At 39.4% G+C, this 21,856-nt stretch overlaps 1 pseudogene; it reads right to left on the bottom strand.

Moving 5' to 3' along the window:
• Positions 1-20,239: 20,239 nt before the first annotated feature.
• LOC147451549 (uncharacterized) lies at positions 20,240-21,301 on the bottom strand (annotated as a pseudogene).
• Between the last annotated feature and the right edge of the window lie 555 nt (positions 21,302-21,856).

The following is a 21,856-nucleotide window of genomic DNA, read 5'->3' as shown; positions in this document are numbered from 1 at the left end:
AGCTATCATTGTCCAATTGTCCCCAAAATTCAGATACATGATGTACACGGTATGTAGATGGCTATCATGGCTTCAGATTTGAAAAAAAAATGCACCTACGACTAGCTAGGTGTTATACCGTTTTTTCTTTTGAAACCCCTTAGCTTGTACTCTCTATGCATAGCCTCCTAAAAAAGTTTGGCTTGATTTGGATTTGTATTGGTCTTTGCAAGCTAACTGTCTGTATTTCAGTCTTGAGAAAGGATGTTGGGCTTCTCTGGCACCTTTTGGATGCCAAACACATGTAGAACCAATGATGACGACTAAAATTTGTCTTGATCCCTGGTTGCTCTTGCAAGCATCTATCACAATAGATGAATTGTGCATATGGATTTGTTTTGTACTACTCGACATCGCTTCAGTGTATTTTTCACCTGGATTATGGATTTTTTGCCTTCTTCTTTTTTGATTCAAAGAAAATCTCAAAAACAACAAAATAAAACCAAATATCAACTCAACAAAAAAGCAAAACTTTTGTAATAGAATTCTAAATGCTATGTACATTGTACAATATCCGTAGGGGCTTATATATGGATTTTGTCCCCTTACTCCTCTTGTAATGCTATTATGAGGACATATACTCTAAATTTTGTCAAAAAATCATCACAATCAAACGCAAAAATTCAATACAACATTCATATATTAGGTTTGCATTTAGAATGCCTCCCCCCTCCTATTTGGAGTCCTCCTTGATGACAGGTATCGCCAAGGGTATGTGTTGTGCTTGGGCAATCAAAAAATGTGCCGATGCAGGCCTTGTAATGTAGCCCTATTATGCATACATACTCAATGCATGGAAAAATTTATGTTGTGCAAGATGTGGGTATAAGCAATATTTGCTTATTGGCATTTCCAATGGTGAGGCTTCCTATTCTAAGCAATGTGATGTTCTTTGAAGCTCCTGTGTCGTTTGCTTGATTGAAGGTTGTAGAGCTTTTTCAAAGGCTTACTTATTTGTTTGATGCTTCTTTGGGATCCATTTTATCCTTGTGGTTGGTTTTTGTATTGGGCATCGTTCCTCAACAGTGGGTTCTCTTCTAACTGTACTATAACCGTAGGAGGAATTGAAAGAATTCAAGCGGCAGTGCAGTAACAAAATGGTAACCACTTACGGACACTCTATCACCTTTGACGAACACCTTATCGCTTATTTGAGTCATGGACCAAGTTGTCAGTCCTATAGGTGTGTAGGTGATCGTCGATGAGAGGCGCACCACTTATCCCATTTTGACATGATTTTTGCAATGACCGACCACTATGGGCACCCATGTGTGAATGGGTCCGATTCATATAAAAGGTCCATTTTGACCTAAAATCCTCATTCTTGGAGGTGCATGCTAAAGAAGTCCTCTTGCTCTACCTCTACCTTCTTCTCCATCGTTTGCTCACAAGTGTGTGTGTGTGTGTGTGTGTGTGTGTGTGTATGCTTGAGAGAGAGAGAGAGAGAGAGAGAGAGAGAGAGAGAGAGAGAGAGAGAGAATGTGTGTGTGATCGAGCATTGTGGTGGCATTGGAGGCGACGAGGTGGTTGAGCATGGTGATGGTGGCTCCTTCTTCTTCACGGCACGGAATCCTTCACGACGGCAAAGCATTGAGCGGTGACTGACACACCATTGCCCCTTTGAGCTTGTTAAGATAGTCTAGTTGTGTGCTTGCAGCCATTTGTGGCTCGTACACAGTGTTTGGCAAGTTCTTAGCCTCCGACACGTGCGGTAAAAGTGCACATTTTTGGCGCCGTTGTCGGGGACTGCCTTGCACTAAGCTTGAGGAGCACTCAGTGCTACCTCATGAAGCCATTCACTTCTATCATTCCCGATTTTTTCTGAGTTGTGTTAGATATGTTAGTGGCTGTCAGTGTAGGTAGCTTAGATAGAGCTGCACTGTGTGCGCACTTGAGGTAGGCTCTGTGCACATGAGCTCAACATCCACGCAGCACCACATAATCCACATAAAGTTTTTTTGAAAAAGTTTTTTTATTAAAAATAAATAAATGGCTTATTAAAAAAAGCTATGAAATATGAGACCAAAAGGAAAAAGAAAAAAAACTTATATTAAAAGGAAGGATCGGGATCATTGCTTGAGCTCTAGCCTAAGCCCACTCCTCAATCCTGAGTCTTATGATATAGTATAGACACTACTATATATATAAAGGCTAGACTCTCAAGTGAAGGGAAGGCATGTGGGACAACTCCTTCAAGTCCTCCACCCTTCCCTTCACACTTACCCCTTGAACTTACTAATTTTAGGTTCTTCTTGATTAGCAAAAGCCCGTTTTTAGGATTTTGAGGGCTCTAAGTAGCCGAATTGGGGGCTGTAAAGCACAACACGTCCCTCTAACCAAGACACTCATTTTGATCTATCACACACCATATTTCGTGGCTTGGTTTAAGAAAAGGACCAAAAATAAATAAAAAATTGAGAGTAAATGTAGGTTGCAAAACACCCAAAAAACTAGGTGATCAGCCTTCACGGGCACTCACCAACACTTCTAGGGTGTTGAGGTCACATGCACATACGCTCTGGTTGTGTGCTAGAGGACAATCATATAGCGAGTGTCTCTGTTTACGTGGACACCCATTATTCCTCCACATTAGGCTCTAGGCCCTGAGCGGGAACCCAAGGTAGTAACACTCAGGATCCACATATTGCATCTAATGAATTTTCCTCTGACTACGATGTCATAGAAGGTTACCGACACCCAATCCCAATAGTTCAAGCCAAGCCATGTATGCCATGGGCCCACGATTCGGCCGAGCGTATTTAGCCGCTTGAAAGAGACTTTGAGTAGAGCCACTCGCTCCGAACATGGAGTTAGCGGTGTAAATGAAGGGGGTGGGGAAATAAATTTTCCATTCATGACCAATGTAGACCAATACTCCATTCACTGCACTCCCCTACTGTTCAGAGCTATTCCCCTCCGAGGTTATATTACCTGATGGTAGAAGCCTTGCCGAAGTGCAAGAGGTTGAGCGATATATCATTACAGCTAGGGAAAAGGAAATTGAGAGCTTACGTAAGGCAGAGAAACAAAGAGAGCTAAAGGTGAAGGCTCCTATGTCAACATCCATGCTAGCCTAGCAATCGAGTGCTCTTGAATTAGCAACCACTAAGGGTCAAGCCATAGAGATCCACATTGCATCCAGTTCAAAGGACACCCCTAGCACCTCAATCCTAGATGGAGGCCCGATGGAGCATTCTAAATGAAAATTGGGAGTATGAACTACAAAATGAAAATCCTAGATGGAGCGTGTCTAAATGAAAATAAAAATTGGGAGTGTGTAGCAATCATATGCACCTATGGACCCTCTTGCTCATATAGCTCCTACCCCTCCCATTGTTTCAACAACTAATGCTCCACAACCACAACATCCAAGCCCTTATTTCAATGTGACCATGCCAGCTAGCATTAGCATGTCACATACCACGTCTATTATACCTAAGGCCACACATACGAACTTTGGGCTACCACATGGCACAACATCATACCCAACCCGGAACCCAAGGGCTTCCTATATGCCAAACCCGATGCCAACCCCTATTCCACATGCAGTTCGAGAGTGCTTGTCTCCACTATACCTAGTCACTTGGGTGACTTGGCAACATTTGCTCAAGCTATTGGTAGATCCATTGTTGAAAATATGCGTAACACGCCTAATAGAGAGCCTAGAAATAAGGTAATACAAATAGCCAAGCTCACACAAAAATTTAGTGGAGAGGGGGATGTGAGAAATCATGTCAAAGTATTTAAACAAATATGCGATTCTCTAGGAGAACACAATGACCTGCATAAGAGTAATGCTTTAAGCCTAAGCTTGAGTGAGAAGGCTAGGGATTGGTATAGAACTCTGAGGATGGAAGAGAAAATAATATACCCTACTCTTAGGAGACTATTCTTGAAAGAGTACATACCAGAGGGAGTGCTTTGGGGTGTAGTATCTCAGCTTTAAAAAGCCCAACAAGAGGAAGGAGAGTCCATGAGAGACTTTATTAGTCGCTTAAACCATTTTAATTCTCATTGTATTCCAAATGAGCACTTCAATAATAACTAATTGCTTGATAGATTCATTAGGGGACTACAAAAAATGAGGATATCTCCAATGGCCTAGTCATTAGAGGTATCACCACTTGGGAAGCAGTCACCGCCAATGCGATCCAATTAAAGGAGAATTTGATGATTCAAGGAGAAAGAGTGTCTGTTGAAGCATCAAGGCGTGAGCCAATGACCATAAAACCTATTGCAAAAGAGCCAAAGATATCTGAGATGACTTTAGCAAATCTCACCAAGACCATTCAAGATTTTTTTAGAGACAATCGTGCTCCATAAAACAACCATATGCATCCAAGAAGGGAGATACAATGGTGCTTCGTTTGCTATGGTCCACATAGTACCAGTGAATGCCCTACATTTAGAGTAAAATTTACTGGGAATTGCAATGCACGAGGGAGGTATGGTCATCAAACCAAGGATTGCATAGTATTTAAACATGTGATGGCCAATAGACCAACCTTAGCATGGACGAATAGACCTCGAGTGCCTACATTGTGCCGGCCCCACCTCTTGAACAATCGTCACAATACATGGTCCCTAGGGTCCAAAATATTGTTCAAACAACACCCTTACCACCTCCATTGCTAGGATGCAACCCCCGCATCCGAGAATCACTTCTATGAATCAAGTGGGTTGTGAGTCATCTATTGCTTGTTTGGAAGGCTGTGAGGAAGATATAGATATTAACTATGGGATTGATGCACTTGAAGAAAGTCCACAATACTAAATGGAGGACTATTGGGGACAAGTCAAACCTGTCTATCAAGTATCTACGCTTGCGGCAAGAGGCCAAAATATCAATTTCACTGCCAAGAGACCACCTCTTCAATGCTACGAGTGTGGGGGTCCACATCGTGTAGCCGAGTGTCCTATTAGACTACAAGAGAATGCCACGCTAATGCAATCCAATAAAGCGACACATCTACAATGAAGATACTCATGTGTAATCGATGTGGCATTAATCATTTGATTGCCCAATGTCCTAATAATCCAAATGCACCAAAGATCACGCCATTAAACCTAATTGAGGTTACCGAGGAGCCATCACAAAGTACACCTGTGGTACCAGTAAACGTACTCACACGATCGATGCTCCAAAACCAAAATTATATTCTTGAAGAAAGAGACACAACATCAATTGCCCAATCTCAAAAGAAGAAGAAAACAGGAAGGAAGACATCGCAAAAAGCTGCGAAGTTAGACCCTAGTTCAAAGACCAACATAGGGACTGGTGATGACCCCGTGTATATGAACGACGTTGAAGAGGATTCTGATTTGAATGAGACCATGGAGACTAAAATGGTCACTAGGAAAGAAACAAACAAGGAAGATCATCATGAGCCACAATGACCAGGACCCAAGGAACCCAAGAAAACCCTATAAAGGAGATCGAGCGAGTCAAGCAATTAATGGGTTTGGTAGAAGAGACCCAAAGGGATTTAGAGCTAGCACGTAGGTAGATGTAGATTACAAACATAGTGATCCGTATGCAAAATCAACTTCACAAAGACCATAGACCACTAGCCATACCTAGTGTCATCCAAGAAGAAAGTGACTTTAAGTAATTGGGAAGTGGACGTACTCCCTTCTTGTTGGAGAGAATGTTAACAGAGAGATTACCTGACCCTTTCAAAGAAATGGAGATCCCATCTTCCCCATGTCAAGGGACTAAAGCCCAAAAAGTATCGTTAAATATTGCCAAATTGATGGATTTCATGGCTTCAAAAGTCAGAACCACCATAATGTCTAAACTATATGGAGACCCCAAGCTATTCTTAGCTCTTTGAGATTTCCTCAATGGAGAACTGAAAGTCTGACTACCATAATTTGCACAGATGAATGGAGCTAAGGAGGTGCCAATAGGGGAGGAACATTTAGATCCACAACCCAACCTAGATGAGAACTCTGTTGTTGAAATACCTATTAACAAGTTGCGACAATACTTTGAAGGCGATGAATCCAATGCGACCATACCAATTACTAACAAGGGATTAACTATGAAGGGAATCCTTCATGGTGGTGTTGGGGTTAGCATTGTAACTAAAAATTATTGGGAATCTATGGGAAGAAATCACCTTGGGACTACAAACATAGTGGTAAAGATGGCCAATGGGAATATTGTTAAACCTATTGGGATGCTAGAAGAGCTCAAGGTTAAGGTCTTTAGACATAAAACAAGGCATACCTTCGTTGTTATGGATTTTCCCAAGCACACTATGTCATCTGAGAAGATCTTAGGACGTCATTTCATGAGGGAAGCAAAAATGGTGCATGATTGGTCTAAAAACCATGCCTACTTGCAATTCCAAGACTCTGTCATTCCAGTTGATCTTGTAACTGGTTGAGCACATCCTCTAGGAAATAGATTTATGACCGATCATAGATCTGACACCGCAATTCACTCGACCCCATTGTAGTATTGTTACACGTGTAAAAAGGACACTGATGTTGGGTAAGATTCCCCTTATATGGATGTTCTACCTAGGATGATTGAGTCTGACAATGTGGATTGGATCCACCTAGCAGCAACCATAGACACTTGGGAAAATAGGGGGATGACCTGGGTAACACCTGAGGGGATGAAATGCCACAATTTGTACCTATAAATATGATAGGAGCAATGCATATAGCTTTTGATGACCTACCAGATGAGGCTTGACTGACATTGGAACCAGTAGCGTCTCATAAGACTATAGCCCACAGGATTCAAAGTCAAAATCATCAATTGCAATTGACTCTAAAAATGAAGAATCTGAGTTAAATCTTGATGCAAATGTGGGGACAACCCATTCAAGGCCCAATGGTACTCTAGATGAAAATCTATCCTAGAGAGGATAAGACACAAGTAGTGGTTCATCTAGTGACTCTTCACTAGAGATCAGCCATAATAAAAATTTAGACAAGAAGAGTAAGAGATATAAGAGGCAACGATATTGAGAAAATGTGCATGCTAGGATAAATGAAAAGAACTATACCGCAAAACTTAATTATATAGGGGCATGTGATGTTGGTAGATAATTGGGGTAAATACCTTCAAATAGTCATGTGGTGTAGTCCACAACCCATTGACATCACACAGCTAGAAGCTACAGGGAAGCCAAAGTTGAGATGTACTATAAGGAGATGACAAAATCAAGATCTAGCTCAACAACAAAGGGAAGAGGAAGAGAAATCACAGTCCATAGAACAACAAGACCCCACAGACTTACATCCTGCACCTGAGCATTTCAAATCCCACACCACAAATGAACGTAAGGTTGTGTATGCAAAGGTAATGGAGTTTGTGATGGTCTCGCGATAGTTAAGGAAATAGATTTAGTAGACCCAGATGAGGAGTCCAAACCTGTTTTCATTGCCCAAAATATAATAGAGACTGAGGAATAGTACTTAAAGATCTTCTCAAGGAACTCAAGGATATATTTGCTTAGATATATCATGATATGAAAGGTATTCCACCTTCCATGGTACAACACACAATTCCCATGAATAGCATGGCTAAACCAGTCTAGCAACGGCCCTACCCAATGAATCCTAAGTATGCAAATATTGTTCAAGAAGAGATTGAAAATCTTGTCAAATGCAGATTCATATACCCTATTGAGCACTCAAAATGGGTGTCTCCAATAGTTATTGTGAAAAAAAAGGATGGGAAATTCAGAGTGTGCATGGATCTCAAGAAGGTCAATGCCGCCACTAGGAGAGATCATACCCCTTGGCATATTCGGAACATGTGCTTGAAAGAGTTGCAGGGAAGGAAGCTTATAGCTTTTTAGATGGGTACTCTAGCTACAATCAATTGCACTAGAGGACCTAGCTAAAACTACTTTTATAACCGAATTTGGAGTGTTCGCATTTTGTGTTATGACTTTTGGCTTAACCAATGCCCCTGCCCCTGCTACCTTCCAAATATTAATAAACACTGCTTTTAGGGAATATTTGAGGGAGTTTTGTGAAGCTTTCTTAAATGACCTTTGTGTTTATTCCTCTTGGAAAGAACGTCTTTCATGTTTATGAAAAGTGTTCAAAAAGTGCAGATTGTATCGCATCTCATTAAACCCTTTCAAATGCCAATTTTGGGTTAAAAACAGAGCCTTTTTAGGGCATATAGTGTTCAAAAATGGGATTTCCACGTATGAGAGCAAAATTAACGCCATTTCCAATTTTCCACCACCTACAAACTATAAAGGAGTTCAAAGGTTCATGGGCCATGTAACGGGCGATTTATTTGAAACTTTGTCGAGATAGCTCGCCTATTTTACAAGCTTCTTATTTAGTTCCACTGGACCACGGAGTGTGACCATGCTTATGAGTTAGTAAGTATGAGTGTTCGATTGGAATGTAGTTTTCCATGTGCATATTGATGCATCAAACTTTGCTATTGGGTGTGTTCTAGCTCAACCAAGAGAACATAAATTGGACTACCCCATTAGCTTTGCAAGCCATCAATTAAATGATAAGAAATTACACCACTACAGAGTGGGAAGGTTTAGCTATGATTTACGCATTAAAGAAATTTTGCTACTACCTTCTTGCCAGCAAATTTGTTTTCTATGTGGATCATCAGGCATTGTTTTATCTAGTAAATAAACCTTGTTCCATGGGAAGAATGATGATGGTTGTTAATTCTTCTTGAGTTTGATTTTACAGTTGTGGTGAGACACGGTAAAAGACATGTCATGTGACGGATCATTTGTCTCGCATACCCAATGGTGAAGCCCCTACTAGAATTGATCATGAAATGCCCATTACTTCCCTATTCCTAGTCGAGACCAAGCTTGAATGGAGTGAAAAGATTGTGAAGTTTACAATTAATGGTTTCCCACCCAAAGAGATTCGTAAGGATATAGCTTGAATACTATTAAAGGAATGTGCACCTTATTCCTAATTAAAAAAACTCTCTACAAGTTAGGGAAGGATGATATTCTTAGACATTGTGCTCATGAGGATGAGTATTTATACATACTGCAAATGGGTATAGTCAGAGGACATTTTTTAGGGGAACTAACTGCTAGAAAGGTGTTGCAATCAGGCTATTGGTGGCCTACCTTATTCAAGGCTGCATCATTTTTTACAAAAGAGTGTGATGAATGCCAACGTTACAAGGTCACACAGAAAAAGGATAAGATGCCCTTACATCCTATTAAAGTGACTCAACCATTTGAAAAATGGGGTTTAAACTTTGTAGACCCAAACTTTGTAGACCCAATTAGTCCAGCAGCTCGTAACACTCAATATCGATATATTATTGTTACCACTGACTATGTGACAAAGTGGGTGGAAGCCAAGGCGACATGCAAGGTGGATGCAAGGTCAACCGCTACGTTTCTCTTTGAGAACATTATTACACGATTTGGTTGTCCCTTTGAAATTGTAAGTGAAAATGTTACTCAATTTATAAATGGAGTGATAAAGGAACTCTACAAACTTCATGATAGCCCACCATAAGTCTATACCTTATTATCCACAAGAAAATGGCCAAGTTGAGAGCACTAACAAGACCTTAATTTCTATCTTAACCAAAACAATGAAAGCTCATCGCACATATTGGTTTTTGAAGTTGATGTTAGCTCTATGGGCTTACCGTACTTCTTACAAAGTGGCTATTAATTGTACACCATTCAAAATGGTATATGGCCAAGAAGCAATTATGCCATGGGAGTTTGTAATTCCTAGTCTGCGGTAGCTTCACAAGAAGGTTGGGATGGTAACCCTTTAGTTGAGCGTTTATATATCCTTGAGAGTTAAGATGACAAAAGACAATTGGCTGTGCAAAATGCACTTGTGGAGAAAGATAGAAGAAAGAAATGGTTTGACGGTCATTTGAAGAACAAGGATATCAAGGTTGGGGATAAAGTTCTTATGTATGGAGTGCGTAACGAGAAGAAAAAGTTGAAATATACTAAAAAAGAACCGTATAGAGTATGCAAAATCACCCCACAAGGTACCATTGAAATCATTGGATTTCTCAATGGGAGTAAATTTAAAAGATATTATGATCCTTTAAGCCAAGAGGAGCTACATGCCATCCATTAAAAAAAGGCAGCCAAGGTACAAGCGGAATTGAAAAAGATACAATCTCAAGCTAAGGCTAAGGAGTGACAACAACATATAAGGTGGGAACAAGAGGCTAACCTTGGAGTTACACATGCATTTCAAGTTGAAACAAAGGATGATTGGCTGGACTCTGACACACCTCTACGATACCCTATTGAGTTAAATAGCACCTATGGAAAAGTGCTATATAACACCTTATTGGAAACATGTGCTAAATATAATCTGCTATCATATGGAGTGTCGTGTCAGTTAGTAAAGCCATCTCTATCTGAGAGTACCATCCAAGTCAAGGGTATCATCAAGAAAAAAACTACGATTTTTGGAAACCGGCACACTTCTCTCAGGTATGACAATGAGTTCCTAGCTCAAGACTTTTTGTTCATGCCTGTTGGAACTATGGAAGACAATACAAACCTAGGACTCGTGTGGATGATAGCGACATAATGCACTATTGATTGGGAGACTAGGAGTGTCACAACATAGAAACCAACTCTTAGCTCTATCACTCAAGCAACAGTCCTTGAGATATCACCTTCTGAGAAAATACAACCCAAACATTGCATGTCCAAGAGGTTGAACCATCTATACCTATAGCCCAACTCTCTAGAGCCTCAACTTTGGTAGCTGAAACAAAGCATGAGACACACAAGACTCATCGTAATACAACAAAGAAAACATACAAATGGGTCCCTAAAGCTTCTTTAGCAACCATTTATGGCGCTAACAGAAGCCTTGTAAGAGATGCTCCACTCGCTCCAAGAAATGTAAGAAAATGTTGTGTTTGATTCCTAAACGACTATATATTGGAAGCCCAAGGCTACTATGAAGGGAATGATCAAATTTGGGTGCTTAAACGTAAATTGTGTTCTTACCTGTCACCTATAGACCCTTGTGAGTCAAATTTGAATGTTGCCTTCTTACAAGTCTTTCTAGTGACATTCAGGTAAACCAACGGCCCCCTAACTAACCTAAAAGTGCACTAATTTGTCTTTCATTTACTACTCTCAAGCCCATTTTAACAATTTTATTAATATGCATTCGTAATTTATTTTTGCTAAATTTTATAGTCCAACAATGCCTGCTCTCCTAGTCTTGTAGTCCAACTCTCTAATATGCACTATTCCTCATGTATGCGTGCGTTGGTGCAGCCAAAGTTGGTCCGCACTGGGAAGTGTGCTAGGTAGTGCAAAGGGTGGTAGCAGACGCATGGCAAAGGGCTAAAGCAGATATGAAGGCCTTGGGCAGGCAAGTGGAAGCTGAAATGTATGCTTAAGGTGGTTTTTTTAACGAAAAAGCTTCAATATAGGTCCATATGGGATAGCAGGTGAAGTTTCTTGAATTGCCAAGTCGGTGCTCAAGCATGTAGTGTTTGATGTGCTTCAAAAGCTAGTCCAGACGGTTTGTCAAACGGAGCCCCGATGCTTAAGATATTGTAGTGCAAAGTTAGAAGGTTTAGCAGATCCCCGACGAGGAGGGAAAGTACAGACAAATGTCCAAAATTGGGATCAGTGGATACACGTGTAAAGCTCAAGCTGTGGAGCATGCCGGTCTTTCGGATTGCCATTCAGAGCTCAGATCTGCAAGTTATGGAATGATGAACATTTGTGGGGGCCAGTTTTGGCATGGTTTGATCGTCCCATCGAGCGTGCCATGTGCAGGTCTCTTATCCTCACCAGGGTTCTAGAAGTGATTCTGGTTGTGTAGGGCCAGCCAAAAATGACAGTGCAACGATCGGATTTACATTGAGCAAGATACAGCTCGGCAAAGTGAGATCCAGTTTACGAGAAGGTGTGTACAAATGATTCGGCCCATTTTTCTCTCGCTTCCATTTTGTGGACCTAGAGTAGTCAAATCGTGGTTGAGATGCGGCATCTCTTGGGGTTTGATGATAACATAGTGAAGCTACCAAGAATATTCAACAAGCCCGTGCACATGCAAACACCGGCAACATAGGAATCGGGTATTCCAACATTCATTTTATGAAAATAAAGGGAAATAGTGGAACTTCACTTTTGGGGGAAAAAATAAATCAAGAATTGAACTTCTAGGATAAGGAGGCAAAGAGGAAAAGACAAAGAGAAAGTGAGTGAAGAGGCCAAATGCAGTGACGCCGGGTGCTACTGCCAAAAAGAGACTTTTCTAGAAACTAGGGAAAAAAAAGAAGGGAAAAGGAGGGGAGCCGCTTTTCGAAAGAGAGGAGGGTTTTTTCTTCTTGAGTTGGAGGAAGAGGAGGAGAAAAAGGGTTCTTTCTTTTGTACGCCCGGTGATCGAAGCCAACGTAAAAGAGTGTCGCCTGTGAAGCAGCTCAAAAAGGTCTAGCGCCTTACGGAGAAGGTGGCTAGCAAGGGCTATCAAGACGCGGAGCTGTTGTCAGAGCAAAGCCAATGGTCGATTTTTTGTCGAAAAATGTGCCGACGTAGTCGAGTTTGGAGGGAGGTGTGTGCCCCTCAGTGTGAAACAGTGATGGCCATGGTGCAACTGTATGGATTTTGTACATGGGGTTTTTCATTGAAGGAAAGCTATCAGTGCCGATTTTGGCTTCGTTTCTCTCCCCTTTCCCCCTTTCTTCTTTGCTCGTCTCCAGGTTGTGTGGTGCCAGTGTGTGTGAGCGTGTGCATCCTCCCGGGCTCCCTGTGTGTGAAAGATAAAGAGAGAGAGGTGTTGAGTTGTGGAAGAGCTAGAATCCAACAAGATCGGTGTGATCGTTGTCTAGCAACTGTGCAGGTTGTGTGTGCGCTGGGCGAAGTACAGGCGAGGCCCTACTAGTGTGAGTTGTCTTTTGTGAAGGTGTTTTTGAGAGGACAGAGGTGCTATGAATACCCTGAGCTATATAAGGACAGGTATTTCTGTGTTGGGTGTGTTCCCCATTCCCTCTCTCTAGCGTCTCTAAATATGCTATTTATGGTTAAAAATTGAGTTCTCATATACATTTTAAATGGAGTTTTTAACCAAGATTTATCAACACGCATTTATTTAGACATTTACTTGACCACTAGAGTTCAAAACTACACTTCAAAACTCACACATTCTAGACTCATAGAACAAAGCAATCACTCATTGAATTTAAGACTAATGAACATTGCAACTAGAATCACTAAACAGGTTTGCAAACTTTTCCAATCAAAATCACCAGAATAATCTCGTAAAGTGTAAATTTCCATTGAAATTGTCAAAAACTATCAATAATCTAATTTCCTTTCCCCAAATGCCACTAATCATGCAACAATATGCAACATTTCATTTCCAAAACATGCTTTTAATGTAGATACATCTTCAAATGATCAAATTTATTCTAAATTATGGAACTAGTGCATGAAAATAATATTGTTTTTAAGTTTTTAATGCTTCTATCTAATATGTTTTAAAGATTTTAACGTTTTTAAGTCTGTAAATATTAAAAAAGAACTAATTTTAATGTTTATTTCATTAAAGAACTCGACTAACCGTTGTTCTCTTCAATTTCTCCGGAACACTTTTGTGCCTAGAATCCTGTTTGGCTTCATCTCTTCTTCTTTGCTCATTCGGAAATCAGTATTTTGCTCTCTTTCTCTGTCAAATACCTCTCAGGTAATGGTATGCACAGTATTCTCTCTCTCTCTCTCTCTCTCTCTCTCTCTCTCTCTCTCTCTCTCTCTTTGCTATGACATGCGGAACACGACTCCCTCTATTTCTCTCTCCTCTAACTCAGCAAGCAGGAATTTCTCAATCTCTCTCACTATCTCATTCATGCCCACACACAACTCTCACTATCTCATTCATGCCCACACACAACTCTCAACGAAATTGTGGTCAAATCTTTCTCTCTCTACAACAGACTCGATTCTCTCTCCATACAATAGAGTTGGCTAACTTGGCACCCTCTCTCTCTAACTCCCCTCCTTGCGGCTCCTCTCCCTGCAACCACACCCTCCTGGAGTTTCTCAGCAGCCCACAAAGATATATCTCTCTCTCTCTTCTATCGAACTCAGCTGCAAAGAATAGAGTTGTCCTCTCTCTCCTTCTTGATCAACACTAAAACAGGTACTCTCTCTAATATACTCACACACAAGATGATACACACACTCTCAATAAATCAATCACACAGACGCACACAGTATCCTACTTGGTCTTGAAATCGATCCATGCTCTCTCCCTTCCTTACTCAGCATGCTTGCGACCTCTAGCGATTCCCCTCTGGCCTCGTGCTCACGCTCTCACTCTCTAACTACCCTCGCCTCTTGGCGGCTCTAGTCACGCCTTCCTCAAGCACGCCACCCCGCGGCTCCTCAGCCTCTCACTCCACAGCGCCCTCGGGATTCCTAAACCGCATACCCGTTCATAGCTCGACGACAAAAAACAAAAATGTTTTTTTTTTAAATAAAAATCCCGTTTCTTCAAAGGTAAGCTCAAAATCTAACTGTGGTTTTACAATCTCGATTGACTAACATACATTAACACAAGTTAGGGCAAACTCAAAGGACTTCGAAGATCTACTTTGGCTAAGATTGAACTCAAGACCTCTTATTGTAATGCTCACCTTGAAACTTTCTCTAGCTGGTAAGCTTTCCATCTCTTTCCAGTCGAAAACGGCTAAATTAGGTCAAACACTTATGAGCTTCTCTTAAAAGAACTAAGATAGCATTCAAATTTAATGTAAACATCAGCAAATTCTTTCAAATTCTATCTAATCATTTATATGCAGTAGCATTAAATCATGCTAAACAGGCATACATGTGCAATAATTTAAAATGCAAATGCTTCTAGCATGCCCATGCATATCCCAATTAACCCGGAGTTGTATACAAATTGTCAAAAAGTATTGGGGTCTACATTCCTCCCCTACTGAAATGTGAAGTCGCCCTCGATAAACAAGAATGTCTTCTACACTTCATTACTTCATAAAGCTGCAGTTCCCCAGCTTTACAACTATACTTCAAAGCAACTATTGAAAAATAACTCTCTTCCCTCCTTAAATGAGAACGTCCTCGTGAGCATAATATCCTTAAACACAATACACTAACGCTAGTGATTCCATTCAAAATTAAAAAGCATATTAAATTCCACATTTTCATTAAATTGACACGTAGTCAATGTAAATTAAAATGTACTAACCATAGTACATTGAACAAATTAATATAGCGAGTTATATAACTGAACTAACTAATCAATTGTAGACAGTATCAGGTTAAAAATCCCTTACTAGTCACAAGTAACTAAGAAGTACATACTAAAGGTGATTAATTAATATAAATATAGAAACCTTACCAAATCTAGTCAATAAATCTATTACTATTTGATAATGAGAACACCCCTTTCCATGTGTTAAGTCTTTACAATGGTAACATCTCCCAAACCTTAACATATGAGAACTATAATAGCAATTAATAATAAGGAAGTCACAGCACGACTTAAAATTTTCCTCTTTGTTTGTTTGTTTGTTTTTTTTTTAATTTACTACAGTCATTCAAGCATTTTCTCAGATTTTTTTCAAGTTTTTTTTAAAAAATTAAAGCCACATCGGACTTGCATTTTTTTTTTGATTTAATTCATTTAGACATGCATTCCACACTCACTGCTACGTTGAGCAGGAATATCCTTTCACATTCACTTACCAACCCATATAAAACTTGGCTACGGCTCGTGGCTCTGTCACTAGAGACAAAGTTGGTCCACCCACCTACGAAGCTTACATGGTGATGGGTACACAACATATAACATATAAGTTTCCTTCCCCAAGCTCATTATATTCGTAAAACATTCTATCATACCTCTAATAAGCTAAGGTCAAGGGACAAAACCTAACCGTATAGACCTACTACACTTCCAAAGTTGTTAAATCAATATTAAGAGCATAAATATATTAAGCTAGAACTTAGTTTAGCTACAATATTTCTATTAATTAATCATCTCTACTATCCCTTTCAGCTACCTATGAACCCATTTAGAAACTCTTAACTAATAAGTCAGACTAAAGAATAATAGTTTACCTATATAAACTACTAAGCTAAGAAGTTCAATATACTATTAAAAAGTAGCATGTTAATTCCTACTGACTTAACATTATTTAAACATAATTTCTTTTAATACAAAGCATCATTATAATTGGAACAGAACCACCTGTTTATTTACTTGAAAGCTTTCATTAATCTGCATCCCCAGGTACAGCTTCAACACGACTACACTTTTCAGCACTCTAAGTGGCCACATCTCTACTTTAATCTGCAAAATAAAATCCACACACCCTACTCCTAATTTTTATGGAATTTTTGTTTGATTTTGTTTTGTTTCTTTTGATTGTTTTTGCTTGTTTTTGTGTTTTTAGTGTTGCGTTTTTAATTTTAAAAAATCAAACATAAAAGAAATGATTCTTTTTGGATTTTGTGAATTTTCATTCGTTTAGGTTTTGTGGTTTTTTTTTATATAACCTCTCACTACATATTACGGAATATTGCAGGTGCATTGGATAAGCCAAAAGGTGCTGCATGTTGAAGACCCCCTCCATAGGGTTGTGCTTGGCCATATTGGAGTATTGCTTGTTGTCTACACAACAACATCTGATATAATCCCCTAGGTAAACCCAAGGGTACCCCCTCATCCTCATCGTCAAGAATAACAAACTCCAAATCTAACATGGGGTCAATCATAATATCCTCATCTAAGTCAGGAAACATCTCCCTACATGCTATAGGGCCATTCTCACAAAAATACCCAAAAAGTGCAAGCAAGAACCATAGATAATCCCACTCATGCACCTCCAAGTCAAAACCCATGGCCCACCATCGTAATAGCCATTCTACCTCATGTATATCATCAATCATGCAGACAATGGTCTCTATGCCTAACCCACAAATGAAAGGTCTAAGCACAGCAAACAAGTAGTCTATAGAGGTGTCCATGACTCACCAAATATGGATGGAATGGAAAAAATTTGATGATGAACGAGGTGATAATTCCTACCATAGAATAACGAGTGTTATTACATATTCCAAAACAAGAAAGAAATAGACAAACTTCTAATGCAACTCAAATTTTTTCTCTTTTTACTTGGATTTTGTTTGTCTTTTTTATGGTTTTGCCCTTATGTTGTTTTTTTTAAACTAAGTGAAATAGTGTTTCACTCGCCGACCATTGAGTGTGAAAGGATCTAAAGCTTCGTCAATGTCCTGAACTAACAAGGACCCATTAGTGAAGGTCCGAAGTACTTTAAAAGGACCTAACCATCGTATCTGCAGTTTTCCAGGGAATTTATAGTAACGACTATCATAAATTAAAACCTTATCGTCTCTTTGAGATTTCCAAACTTTGATATGGCGATCATGCCAAGCTTTACGTCGCCTTTGCATAGCCTCAAGACTTTGTAAGCGCATCTCATCGCGTTTGGTCAAGGTAAACAACCTATCTTTTAAAGATTCCTCTTCACCAAGTCTAGTAGATAGGGCAACCCTTCAGGTTCGAATCTCCTTTTCAATTGGAAATATGGCTTCAGCACCATAAACCAAAGTGAAGGGTGTAGTTTGGGTTGTTACCTTAAAAGTGGTGCGATAAGCCCATAATGCTTCAGGTAATCGTTCATCCCAATCACGACGATTATCAGCTACCGTTTTTGTTAAAATGTTACCCAAAATTTTGTTGGTAACTTCCACTTGCCCATTTGCACGTGGATAATAAGGTGTAGACTTTTGATGTTTAATTCTATATAACTCGATCAATTCCCTAATAGTGTCATTAAGAAAATGAGACCCTCAATCGCTAACCAGCTATAGTGGACAACCAAATCTTCTAATGATATTCTCATAGAGGAACTTAGCCACATCTAAGGCTCTATCAGTCTTCAAAGGTTTAGCTTCAACCCACTTGGTAACATAGTCTATACAGACAAAATATATCGATTAGAATGATATCAAGATGGAGGATCTATGGGTCCTACAAAATCTATTCCCCATTTCTCAAATGGCTTCAAATCTAGTATTGGTGTTAATGGCATTGCATATTGCGTAGTGGGTCGACCAACTCGCTGACATTTATCACACCTTTTACAATGCATAAAGGAGTCTTTGTAAATAGTTGGCCACCAATATCCTGCCATCAATACTTTTCTTGTAGTTAATTCCCCTGCAAAATGGCCTCCACAAGCCTTTAAAACTTGATAAATTTCATCCTCTCTTAAACACCATCTATAGATTTGTTCACGAGGAAAATAATGATATAAGAAACCCCCCATCATCTACGAATAGTGACGGGCTTGAAGAAGTAGCTTCTTCTTTTCATGCTTAGTCGCTTTATGAGGATATTCAGACGTGCTAAGAAAATTAGCTATGTCTGCATATCAAGGTAACTCACTTTCAAACAGAAATAAGTTAGCATCGGGTAACTCGTCATCAACTCCCCTCTCTACATCATCAGTAAGTAATCTAGAAAGATGATCAACTAACACATGTGACTTGCCTGGTTGTACAACTACTTCAAAGTCAAACTCTTGTAGAAGTAACATCCATCGAATGACTCTTCCAGAGATTTTTGGTTTATTTAACAAGTATTTCCATGCGGCATGATCTACATAGAATACAGAATGATTTCCCAATAGATAATGCCAAAATTTATCAACACAGAAAACCATAGATAGGCATTTTTTTCAGTCGTAATGTAATTATGCTTAGGGTAACTTAAGACCCTACTAGCATAATAGATTGGATGATAAACTTTCTTATCATTAGCCTCACACAACACAGCCCCAACTGTTGTATGAGATGCATCAACATGGATATGAGATTCTTTTGTCCAATCAGGACTCACTAGAATTGGCGCTTTTACTTGCTGGTCTTTAATGTCTTCAAATGCAACTTGGCATTTATCAGTCCACATATAACCTATATCCTTTTTAAGAAAATTTGTCAGAGGTCCCACAATTGAAGCAAGGTTCAAAATTAATTTCCTATAGTAATTTGCATGCCCTAGAAATCCTCGTAGTTGACGAAGATTATGTGGTACTGTTAAATCTTTGATTTTACTAACCTTACTCTCATCACCTGTAATGCCATCCCAAGAGACAACATGACCTAGTAGTATTCCTTTGGTTACCTCAAAGACACACTTCTCAAGGTTTAAAGAAATTCCCATTTCAATGCTACGCTCAAACACCAAGGCCAACTTTTCAGGCATATCCTCTTCAGTTCCTTGCACTAAAAAATCATTTAAGAAAATATCCATCCACTTTTGTAGGAAAGCCTAATAAGCTGCAATCATAACACGATGGAATGTGGCAGGGGCATTACATAGCCCAAATGGCTAACTCGATAAGAAAATGTTCCCCATTCAGTAGTAAAAGTAGTTTTTGATTGATCATCTTCATGTATTTGAATTTGAATATAGCCACTGAATCCATCCATAAAGGAATAAAGGGCATATCCGGCAACACGATCTAAAACTTGATCGGTAAAGGGCAAAGGAAAATGATCCTTCTTAATTTCCCCATTGAGTTTTCTATAATCTACACAAATACGGATTTTCTTATTTTTCTTAGGAACCACTATGATTGGGGAAACCTAATCACTATAAGCAACCGCATAAATAAATCCCACATCCAAAAGTTTCATTATCTCTACTTTTACCAATTCAGCATAAACAGGATTGGTGCGACGCTAATGTTGACAAATAGGTCTAGCTCCAAGTTCTAAGTCAATATAGTGTTGACATAGCTCAGGCTTGACTCCTCGTAGGTCTTTATAGGACCATGCAAAAGCATGTTGATACTTTGTAAGTACTTCTTTGAAACGCTCCAACACTTCTCCTTTTAATTGACTTCCTAATGTCAAGAATTTTCCTTTTGACACTTCCCATCGAACAGTTAATTTATCTTTTGATAACAAAAACGAAGATTGTGTACGTGGCATAGCCCTAATTAGAGGATGTTTGTCCTCCTTATAGACAACATTTTCAAGTAGGTTGTGTTTATTTATAAGAGATTCAGACTCTTCATTTTTATTCTTCGTATCACTCACAACAGCCAAAGATTGTGTCCCACAATAGGGTACAATTGCAGTTTCATAATTCTTTGTTGACCACTCATCAATATTTTGATGTAGGTATCAAGTGTTACTTCAGTCATTAAAGAGCCCTCAGTCTAGAATTCAGGGACGTCAGTGATCCCATATTCCTCTGACCGTTCTTCCATATCTTCCTGCTTATAATAATCTTCCCATTGCTTCAATAATTCTTTGATATGCTTAGCCTCTAAAATATCCTGCCCTTTTTCTTTTTCTAATTGAGCCATTTTTTGTGGCACTTGAACCATAGCTCCATCTGCTAACTCACGCTCTTTTAGTGATTGTTCCCAAATATCCTTTACTTCTACTAGTGCACTGGATTTTTCTCTAGGCTTATCCATATCATCTAAGTTGTTCTTCAGGGCTATATTAAAATAGTTTGCCAAACACTCATCTGAGGTGGACAACCATTGTGCAATGTCCTTATCAGAATCATAACCCAAAGAGTAATGAACTTCATATTCACCCATTCCTAAGTGACCAGCATAATTACCAATACCCTCTGATGTGGAGATTGTCCTAGTGGAATCATCCTCTATCCACATATGGTAACCATTGTGCAAAAATCAAGAATATTTATCCGTATTTAATGAGAAGCGTTGTTTCATTGCTTCTTCATCCTCTGATTTATCACCACTATAATCTGTGTTCTCTTTTGTTTCTGACACAATCGGCTTTTTATACTCCCTCAAAAACTCCTTAGAGACAACTCGCAATTCTACTCTATCATTGCAAGGACCAATAGTGATCACTCCTTTATGCCAAATTTGCACACACCTGGCTTGTACAAGCCAAGGTCTTCCTAACAATATTGGGAAAGAGGTCCCGTACAAATGCGGTCAAATTATCAAGTAACTCACTTGAAACTCAAGTTCTGCCACTATAGTCTTGACCCCTTGTAAAATCCCTTAAGGTTTTACACGCCGTTGATCGGCCAAGCGTAGAATGATGTTCGTAGGTTCCACTTGTTTCAATCCCAACTCTCCCATATTTTGCTCAGTCATTAAACTGACTCCTCCTCCACTATCTAATTGCACTCCCGTCACGCTATGGCTTCCTATTTCCAACGAAATAGTAGGTGCTTCTAGGTCCATAAACATATCTACTACTTGAACTCCTTTTTCTTTGACTCGCTCCATCATTTTAGAGCTTTTTCTCTTCCCTCTCCTATGTACGAGCTTATGATATAATTGCTTCTTACAAAGAGGAGATATCTCTACTAAAGTGGTCAAGTCCAATGATATTTTGCAATCTTTCATAGACTCCCATAAATTAAAGGTATTTGCTACACTCTTTTTGTGAGTTGTAGATGTCTGTAACCTTTCGGAAAAGGTGCTATACCTTTTGTAATTTCTTTCTCTTCTTGTAGCTTAAAAGCAATCGGTGATTCATGACCAAAATGATCCTCAGATACTTCATCAGGAGATTCTACAAAATCTTTTATAAAAGAGTCCTCAATCTTCTTACTCACATTCGGGACAGTGATCCCTCTATCATGGTCCATCTTTTGAGATCGAGTAACTACCCCGACCATCACGGGTTCTTTAGCAAAAGTTACTTTCCTTACGTTTTGTTTACAAGGGAATCCATCCTGCAATTGTTCATCAACCTCCACTAAATTGGCAAAGGTACTAGGACCCTCATCGACCTTCTATTTCCCTTTGTCATTTTGCACTGAACTTACCTGTTTTGGG

Source organism: Adiantum capillus-veneris, chromosome 8 (assembly GCF_014529385.1).
Source record: "Adiantum capillus-veneris isolate H3 chromosome 8, ASM1452938v2, whole genome shotgun sequence".
In the NCBI taxonomy this organism is placed as follows: domain Eukaryota; kingdom Viridiplantae; phylum Streptophyta; class Polypodiopsida; order Polypodiales; family Pteridaceae; genus Adiantum; species Adiantum capillus-veneris.
The sequence above is the reverse complement of the archived record's forward strand: the minus strand, read 5'-3'. Positions and strand labels throughout refer to the sequence as shown.